The sequence below is a fragment of the Mus caroli genome, chromosome 8 (genome assembly GCF_900094665.2).
Source record: "Mus caroli chromosome 8, CAROLI_EIJ_v1.1, whole genome shotgun sequence".
NCBI lineage: Eukaryota > Metazoa > Chordata > Mammalia > Rodentia > Muridae > Mus > Mus caroli.
In genome coordinates this window covers 107,674,337-107,683,554 of record NC_034577.1, presented here as the reverse complement: position 1 = coordinate 107,683,554, position 9,218 = coordinate 107,674,337, and the positions used below count along the sequence as shown (strand labels likewise).

Sequence of the window (9,218 nt, the reverse complement as noted above, 5' to 3'; positions counted from 1 at the left end):
AATACCATCGTGAGATATAGAACTATCCATGTGGGAAACAATAACACACTGTGGATATGGTAGCACGCCGGGAAGGTGCTCATGTCCTAAAACCAACCGATTTCACTTTATCTCTGAGTATTTGGTACTAGAGCTGAGCCGATCTAGAAAGGGTTTGTTCTGTTGGTGTGATAAACAAACAAACAAACAAACAAACAAACAAACAAACACCCTGACAAAGAGCAACTTAGAGGAGAAAGGGTTCAGTCTAGCTTACAATTCCAGGTCGCAATCCTTGTGGGAAGGCAAGGCAGGAGCTTGAAGAATCTAGTTAGATCCACACTGGGGGGGGGGGGGAGAATGAGAGAGGGAGGAGGGGGAAAGGGAGAGAAAGGGAGGGAGCGATAGAGGAGGGAAAGTAAGAAAAAGCAAAAGAGAAAGAGGGAGGAAGGAAGGAAGGGGAGGAAGCCTATATTCACAGCTGTGATGGGAGAGAAGCAGGATTCCAGCAGGAGCGGCTCTGGCAGGAGAACAACAGCTCAGGGAGACTAAGTGGCCAAAGTGACTTCCAACCAGCAGTTAAGACTGACTCTATCCATAGGGAATCAATGGGGGAGAACGGGAGCCATTTTCTCCTCATCGACCTTTCCCTCCAATGATTTCTCAGAGGTAGCTTGTTTTAATTTTGATGCCTTCTCTTTGTGGGTGGGACTATGATGGATATCCAAGGTGGTGCTTTATAAAGCACCTTGGTACTGGGAATTCTTTCCACCCCTTCCACCACCTCCCAACTCTTCCCCCTTCCTTTAAATTCATGCTAAGTGCTAAATAACTTTCAACTCCACTGAAAACGTTATTTACTAAAACTTGCAAGCACTTGGAAAAACCAAACCGCAGGCATATTTTACTCTTCCTTGCCCTTAACTGTCAAAAACCAGAAACCTGCCTTCCCAACAAGAGGGGGTCTCTCTTGTTTGTTGACTGTCTCCATTCTGATAGGACATCAGTAATGCTGTGACCTTGAATTCCCCTTGGTATCTTATTTACTTTTCTATGTAGCTTTGGCACTCTTTTGGCAACCATTGAGTTGGACTGCACTTTTTATATCTTGTGTTCATTTTCCTTGTGAGATTTTCCCATTATAGTACTCTACTTTAGGGCATCTTAAGCTTTATCCAGTTACAACCCATTTCCCCCACCCCCGACAAATTTATTATTCATTTTATATGTATAGGTGCTTTGCCTACATGTATGCCCATGCACTGTGTGTCTGTGTGTGTGTGTGTGTGTTTGTTGGCCAGAAGATGTTGGATCCCCTGAAACTTGAATTACAAACAGTTGCAACCTGCCATATGAGTGCTGGCAATTGAAGCCAGGTCCTCTGCAAGAGCAACCAGTGCTCTTACCTCTGACTCACCTATCCAGCCTTCCCATATAAAATTATATGTGGTCTTGTGTGTATAAAAGTAGGTATAGATATTAAACATTTACTGATAATAAATTATAAAGAAATTTATTTGAACACAATCCTTTGGCCTACATATAATCCTACCATTTATTAAAGAGAAAAAACAATTTGCATGATAATGGATAGGAAGTGCTTGTCTATCTAACATAAGCCAATTCAAAGAATCACTAATTTGATTCTTACATACTGAGGAGTGGAGATAGGAAACTATTAGGAATCTTTGTTGCTGTTGTTGTTTATAACTAAATATTATTATAAGAATAGAAAACTTCCTGTAAAAACCACCAATGCAACTCTTAGCCTTAAGTTTGAAGGAGGGTATTTGGGGTGTTTTAGACATCGTTTATTGACTTTACACGGTGAGGGCATACACAAGTTGAGAGCACCTGGTGTATGTTCAGAGCCAGAGCTGCTGTTAGTTTGCAAAACACAACTCCATCAACAATGGCAAGATGCCTCATATTCATGGAGTGTTTAATTTTGAATTAATCTTTGGTCCTTACATTTTTCCTGTTTGTTGCCAATTCTTTTATGAGTTTTGTTTTTGTTTTTGTTTTTGTGTGTGTGTGTGTTTTTGTTTTTTTTTTTACTTTGGTGCATAGTTCAGAATTTCTTTCCTATTACCCACTGTCACAAGAGGTTTCATTTATTTTCCTTGAGAATCTTAAATGAACAGGGTATCCATTGGTATGTCCTTCACAGTGCATAGGCTAGAAGCTTGATCTAGGTCACTCCAGTTTTGCTCTTATATGTATATGTCTTAATGTCACTGAAAAAGGGCACCTATTCTCATGAAACTGGGCTATTGCCCTGATAAAATACCCTGATAAGAACAGCTTATGGGAGAAAGGGGTTGCTTTGGATCAGCGTTGCAGGTTCCATTTCTCAACAGGGAGAAGGCACGGGTGGAAACTGGAAGGGATTATTCATATCACATCTATAATCTAGAGCAGGGAATGACAGTGCATGAATGCATGCCAGTGATAAGCTTGCCTTTCTTCACTCTCACAGAATCCAGAACCTCTTTGCATAGGGGATGATGCCACCCACAGTGGGCTGATCTTCCCACCTCAATTAATATATTCAAGATAACCTGTAAGCTTTGATTTTTTTCAAACCCTACTATTAATATAGGTTCTTAAATGCTTTAACCTCCCTTCTAGCCCACCACCCACCAGAGATAGTGGAAAAGAAAAGTTATTGCTATACAGGGGAAGTGGACCTGTTTAGAAATTGTTCTTTGGAGAAAAATCCCATCCGCATTGTCAGGAAATCAGCAGTTCACAGGATTCACTCATAAATACTTCACGAATATACCAGTTTAGTAGTGTTGGGATAACAAACACGAATCAGCAGTGGTGGCATGACCTAGTAGAAACAGCCAGGCCTCAACAGGAGTGACCAGGACCACCAGGGATGCCAGGAGAAGTTCTCTGCTGTGCCTCTCTCAGCGAAGTGAAGATCAGCAAAGATGTGAGACCAACAATGCGTTGTAAAGCTAGCTATGCAAGCAAGCCTCCATCACTGTCCATTGAGTCCTATTGACAGTCCCTCCAAATATCACGTGTCCTCCATGGGTCTTGCCTCACCACTTGAGGCTGTCTTAGCAAAACTCCACTCGAGTCTGTATCAGTTGACATTCACTGTTGCATAATTTTAATTCCTTGCACCTCCCCACAGCCCAAGAAAGCTGAGTGGGTAGTTGGAACTTCCATTCTTGGTGAGTGTTTGGCAGTTATCCCCAGCACTCAGACGGTCAGTGGCGGCTGACTGCCATGATGATTAGTTTTAACTGTCAGATTGTCACAATCTAGAGTTTCCTAGGAAGAGAGACTCAGAGAGCAATTGTCCAGATCAGGTTGGCCTTTGGGGATGCCTGAGAGGGATTTTTCTAAATTGGGTTAATTGCTGTGGAAAGACTCATCCTGATGGAGGCTTCACTGTTTCCTGGGCTGGCCACGGAAATTGTGTAAGAGTGAATGAAAGTGAGCTGAGCAAGTGAGCATGCATGCATCTGTTCTCCGATCTTGGCCGTGAATGTGATGGGACAGGCTGTTTCAAGTTCACCTTAACTTCCCTGCTTTCAAGGGACCGTCATCTGGAACCCTTTCTCATGCAGGCTGCTGTATTTGCCAGGGTATTGTCTCACAGCAACATGAGAGACTAGAACATTGATCTCTCGATGATTATTCTAAATAGTCTAAGTACACAAATAAAAAAGGTCATAGTGCATTTTTAAAAATGTTTTAACTCTTTATTATTCACCAGAAAGTGACTTTGGGTAGAAGTAAAGTATGAATATGAAAACATAGACTATGATGGCATTCACTGCCCCCCCAAAAAAATCAGAGGAAAAGACTGTAGAGCAGTGGTTCTCAACCTGTGGGCCATGGCCCCCAATTGCACAGAGGTTGCCTAAGAGCATCTGCATATAAGATATTTACGTTATGGTAAATAGAGTTATGAAGTAGCAATGAAAATAATTCTATGGTTTGGGGTTACCACAACATGAGAAACTGTATTAAAAGGGCTGCAGCAGCATTAGGGAGGTTGAGAACCATTGCTATAGAGCAAAGCAAATTATCAACCAGGAACATTACATAATGATAAAAATAGTCAAGCTCCCACCATACCATACAGAATCTGGCAATAAAAACCTATGCTGGGCTGGTGAGATGGCTCAGTGGGTAAGAGCACCCGACTGCTCTTCCGAAGGTCCAGAGTTCAAATCCCAGCAACCACATGGTGGCTCACAACCATCCGCAACGAGATCTGGCACCCTCTTCTGGAGTGTCTGAAGACAGCTACAGTGTACTTACATATAATAAATAAATAAAATCTTTAAAAAAAAAACAAAAAAAAACCTATGCTGACAATAACTGAGCTGCAGAATGCACGAGAGAGAAAAAAATGGTATGGTTGAAATAGCCATGTTCAGTGAGAGTGAAGACATCCATACATATCCTCATTGGAAAATTAGCAGAAAAGCCAATCAGAAAGCCACTAAGGACAGAAGATCTAAAATCTTCTACCAACCGCTTTTAATTGACGTCTGTAGATCAGACTAACCAACATCAGTGACTATATAACCTTTGATGTGCCCACAAAATGTCACCCAAGATAGACCACATTCTGAGCTTTAAATAATCTCCAGCAAACATACAAAAATGAGCATCAGATGGTGTGTGTTTTCTGACTACCGTAAATTCAACCCTGAAGCCAATCTGATGGAAAGATAATAAGAAAACTGTATAAACGATGGAAAATTGCCCAATCCATTGCTGAATAAGCCATTGCTCAAAAAAAATATTTTAAGGGAGATAAATTACAAACTGAAACAAAATAGAATACAATATGTTCAATTTGTGAACACAATCAATACAACTAATAGCTCTAGATGCCTCCCTAGAAAGCACAAAAATCTTAATCCGGACTCTCCAAAACCCAGAGCGGGGAAAGAGTCAAAGTAAATCTATCTTGTAATTTTAAAACTCCATGTTGTGGTTTACATTTGAGCCTAATATCCAGCACACAGGCTTGGGCTTTGAGTGGTTGGTTCGGAAGGAGAGATGCTACTCTGAGAGCTAGGGAACCTTTAAATGGGTGGGGCCTGGGAGGCAGAAGTAGATGAAGAGATGCATCACAGTGGAGTACCCACACCTGACCTTGTACTGCTCTCTGTTCCCTGGCCTGCCATCAAGTGGATGACTCTAGCAACCCAGTCCTACCACCACAGATGGACCCTCTCAGCTGTGCCTTTCTACCATGACAGATTGCAACCTTCTGAAATCAAGAGCCAAAAATAAAGGTTCCCTCCCTCAGACTCGCCAGATAACTTTATCCTGGTGACAGTACTCAGAGTAACTGATACATTCACCAAAAGGAATACCCACCAGAGATCCACCTGAAAATTCCACCAGAGGTTTGCAGTAGAATCAATGCCATTTCCCCACTACCAGAAAACAGAAGGAAGAGCCTCCCTATTCATTTGAAGAATGTCTTCATGTTGGAATTACCCCAGTACCAAATCTAAACACTAAGAAGCAGTATAAAGAAAGAGGAGGGAGACCCAAAGGCAGAAGGAAGAAAAGGTAGGTGGGCAGGCAGGGAGGCAGACAGGAAGGAAGAAAGGAGGGAAGGAAGGAAGGAAGGAAGGAAGGAAAGGGAGGGGAGGGGAGGGGATGGAGAGGAGGGGAGGAAAGTGGGGAGAGAAGGAAGGGAGGGAGGAAGGGAGAGAGGGAAGAAGAAAGGAAGGAAGGAGGATAGAGGGGAGGGAGAGGAGGGGAGGAGAAGTGAGAGAAGGGAGGGAGGGAGGAGAGAAGGGAGAGAGGGATAGATGGAAGAAGGAAAAGAAAAACTATGAACAGTATTTTCAGGAATACATATGAAATCCTTAACAGAATATTGCATTACAAACCCCAGAAAAATGTTCAAAGCAATTATACAGCATTACAGACTAGGACTTATCCCAGTGATGCAAAGCTTTGGGGTAAAGAAGAAAATAAAACCACATGATTCTGTCAGTCAGTGCAACCAAAGCACTGACAGATTCAATATTGGTTCACGATCATATTGGCTGCTTCTTTGTGTCAACTTGACACAAGTTAGAGTCATTAGACAGGGAGGAGAGACCGTTGAGGAAATGCCTCCATGAGATCCAGCTGTGAGGCATTGTCTCAATTGGCACTTAATGGGGGAGGGTGTGGCCCATGGTGGGTGGTGCCATCCCTGGGCTGGTGGTCCAGGGCTCTACAGGCTGAGCAAGCCATGGGAAGCAGGTCAGTAAGCAGCGCCCCTCCATGACTTCTGCACCAGCTCCTGCGTCCAGGTTCCAGTCCTGACTCCCTCCAATGAATGATGGCCTAGGATCTGGACGTGTAAGCCAAAGAAACTCTTTACTCCTCTGTTGGCTTTCCGATCATAGTGTTTTGTAGCAGCAATGGAAACCCCAAGACAAATTGGTGCTAGTGTAGTGTGGTGTCACTGTGATGGACCTGACCTTTGGGGAAGGACTGTGGTTGGACTTGGGAACTTTAGGCTAGAAAAGCCATTGGGTGTTAAGAACTCTCTGGGATGTTCTGTGGTAGGTTGGAAGAAAAGAAAAGTTGAGAATAGTGTAGAGGATGTGGCTTGTGAAGTTTCACAGGGAAGTTTAAAGAATCTGTCAGGACTATTTACCATTTTGATTTAATATTCTCCCCGCCCCCCCCCCCCCGCTAGTACAATTTATTAACTGTCTGATGTGTCTAAAAGGCCAATCTACCACATTATCGTAATTTTGGGATAGAATATTATGTTATGTCTGTGAAAGATTAGTTTATCTTCACCTGTCAGGAGCCTTAAGTTGGGCAGCGTTACTCTTATACGTCTCTGCATCTCTCTGATGTTTTCCAGGAGATCTTCAGACATGCGTCCTTCATACTCTCTGTCGGCTTTCGAATTCTGCTCTTCAAGATGGCTCTCCAAAGGCCCTACGTGTGTAGTGACCATCTCCAAAGGACGTTGTAAGGTGTTTTCTACCTTCCTTCTTTCTTCAGTTGTGGTCTGCACAGCTCGCTGGTATTCCTGCTGGATGGCATCCATCTCATCCGTGGCCTCGCTGAGGCCCTCCGTTCACCACCCTCTCACCCCGTTCACCCCCTTCACCCCGCTCTCCAGCAGGTGCTTGTGTTTCTCCAGGGACTGGAGCTCACTGGCACACTGGTTGTCTTCTTCCTCAGCGTCCTTAACAGCCTGTGGTAACGGTCATCCAGCTTTTGAGCCTCTCCGTTCAGCATCCTCACAGTCCTCTTGCTTTCCATTTCCATGGTGTTCAGTTTTCCTAAAGTATCCTCCAGACCCATCTTTGTATTCAGACCTTTGTTGATTTCTTCTTCGGTTTCATGCAAGAGTTCTTTGAGAGGTGCATACACTCGAGTCCTTGTATTTGACAAGGCACTTGGCACCAGCCTCAGGACTAAACTTAATTTCAAAGTCGCAACCTTTGGAATTCTCAGCGCCTTTGGGGATCAGCTTTAATTCTCTAGCCAACTTGTGGTACTCTGCTAGCTGTGCTTCAATCGCCTCTTTGCCTCTGGCGTGTTTCAATTCCTCATCCCACATTGGTTGTTGTTCAGCTTCCAGGTCTTTGGTTAATTTATTAATAGTCTTGCCGCAATTCATTTTTCTCACGATTTATTCTCTCAATGTCAGCAACTGAATCCTTCAGGTTATCAACGATACTCTGTAGTCGAGTGTTTTCCTGTTTCACATTCTAGTTCTAATCTACCAGTTTCTTCATCAAGACTACTCAATTTCTGTTCCCGAATGGATGGATGAGACTCCAAGTTGCTCATGTGTGCTTTATCGTTTTGAACATCTGCCTGTAAGGAAACTTTCAGTTTCCTCGGTGATAGCAGACGATTGGGTTCTTTTTCTCTTTCCTGCTCCAGTCTTGCAATCCGTTCGTTTGCTGCTTTGTTTTCTGCTGCTCGTGATTCCAGCTTGGACACATCTACCTTGTACAAGTCCGACAGCTTCCCCTGCAGCTCTGCATCCTCCTCTTCAAAGCTGTCGGCCCCGGTCATGAACTTCTCATAGGATTTTTTTTTGGTGTAGTCCCAAGACAACTTATTGTGTTTAATTCCATCTTCAGTTTCTTCTCTCCAGAGCTGTCCATCATCCATAAAGGTGAGCTTTCTTTCATGGCAGTATGAATCTTGATGCAGTCTGTTAGCCACACCAAAGCAGCCATGATGTGAGGCCACAACATGTGAGGGGCTCCCACTGTATACATGGAGCTCTTGGACAGTGTGAAGGGATACCCAAGTTCTTTAAAAATTCTTGGGACCTCTCCTTCACATTTTGTATCAGGAAGTTCATATGATGGGAACAGGAAGCCATAAAAAAAGGGCGAACATCTTTAGGAAATCTTTAGAAGGTGGAGTTTGTAGAGGCTTCGTGGATATACTATCTACATAACCATTTTCTGTAGGAAACTCAGAGTTGTCGAATACACTGCTGAATGAACGTTTTGTCATTCAGTGGTCTTGGGTCCTTGAGTTTTTCAGAACTGGAAAATATACCAAGTTGACTATTCCTGGATCCGTGTCCGATAGTCCTTTTCTCAAATATTGAGACTTTTCTTTCAGATTTTCGGTTTGTGTGTACTCAGCTTTCCAAAGGTTGATCTTTCTTTGGTTTGAGAGGTATGAAGATTTATTGAGGTCTAGGTACCTGCATAGAAAGGCAGCCAGCACCACAGGTGGAAACTGAACCGGGCTTCATGCTTGTAACTTTTCTCTCAGCTTCTCAACGAGACCCAGCACCCAGCTTTCAGTAAAATGCACGACTGCACATGAAAACAGCCACCAAAACAAAGGCTTTTGTCTTGCTCAACCCAGAGTGGTTTGAATTTTAAAATTTCCCTTGATTTTCTGCGGTTCTCATTAGCTAGGGCTGGAGAGTCAGCTGCGATTAACAAGATACCAGAACGACTAAAGCGAAACTTTTGTGTTACTGGGACTGTCGATGCTGGTTAGCTGGAGCTAAGAAATTAGTAGTGATTGAGACGAGCTGCATATGTATCAAAAGATGGCCTAGTCGGCCATCACTGGAAAGAGAGGCCCATTGGACACGCAAACTTTATATGCCCCAGTACAGGGGAACGCCAGGGCCAAAAAGTGGGAATGGGTGGGTAGGGGAGTGGGGGGGAGGGCATGGGGGACTTTTGGTCTAGCATTGGAAATGTAATTCAGGAAAATATGTAATAAAAAATTTTAATAAAAAAAAG

The 9,218-nt window shown here is 43.4% G+C and overlaps 1 pseudogene; it reads right to left on the bottom strand.

Moving 5' to 3' along the window:
- Window positions 1-6,770: 6,770 nt before the first annotated feature.
- On the bottom strand, window positions 6,771-8,713 carry LOC110299537 (annotated as a pseudogene).
- Window positions 8,714-9,218: the final 505 nt, after the last annotated feature.